The 805-nt window shown below is 32.8% G+C and overlaps 1 pseudogene; it reads left to right on the plus strand.

The window, feature by feature from the left end:
* On the plus strand, positions 1–325 carry LOC123239348 (annotated as a pseudogene).
* The last annotated feature ends 480 nt before the right edge of the window (positions 326–805 follow it).

An 805-nucleotide genomic window follows, 5' to 3' on the forward strand; every position in this document is an offset into this window, starting at 1 on the left:
ATGGCGGAGACAGACCCCAAAACTGTACAGGACCTGACCGCTGTGGTTCATACAGTTCTCCAGCAGATGCAGGACAAATTTCAGACCATGTCAGACCAGATAATTGGCCGAATTGATATGAGCAGTCGCATTGATGATCTGGAGGAAAACATCGCTGACCTTATGACCCAAGCAGGGATGTAAGAAATAGAAGGGGAAAACAAAATACCAACAACACGTAATAGTTAAAGATTTTGTTAATCATTTAGAGTGAACTCTTGAAAATGTTTTTAACAAGCCAAGAGGTGAAGGAACCGATTTTCTCAACTAACTACTGTGTGCAAACATTTTTTTTTATTATAAAGCTTGTATTCCTAGAATATGCAGTTTAGTTAGGTTTCAAGGTGATTAATTTTTTGATTTCTTGTATGTGGTAGCTTCAACTATATGACATAAAATGTGTAAATATTAGTAAACTGAAATTCTGACTACTCTTGCCTAAAATTTTCAAAATTTCTAGTGCATTTTTTGTCAAGTCATTTGTCATTCCTTTTGTAGTAGTTTCAGTTTAATAACAAATTGGTACAAGTTTTTTTTTTAAGAAATGTATTAATTTTTTCAACTGTTATCAGATTCTCTTTGTGATCTGAAGCATCTAGAGTCAACGGTTCGTAATTCTTAGCACAAAATTACTGTTGTACTAATAACAAATAAATGGTATGTTGACCATGTTTTTAAATCAGACAAAAAAAATTGAGCATTTTGTATTTGTGTCATTGCTATGTTTCCATGATTGAGAACTATACCTAAGAATCTACTGTAAAAA

The sequence above is a fragment of the Gracilinanus agilis genome, chromosome 3, assembly GCF_016433145.1.
Source record: "Gracilinanus agilis isolate LMUSP501 chromosome 3, AgileGrace, whole genome shotgun sequence".
Lineage (NCBI taxonomy): Eukaryota > Metazoa > Chordata > Mammalia > Didelphimorphia > Didelphidae > Gracilinanus > Gracilinanus agilis.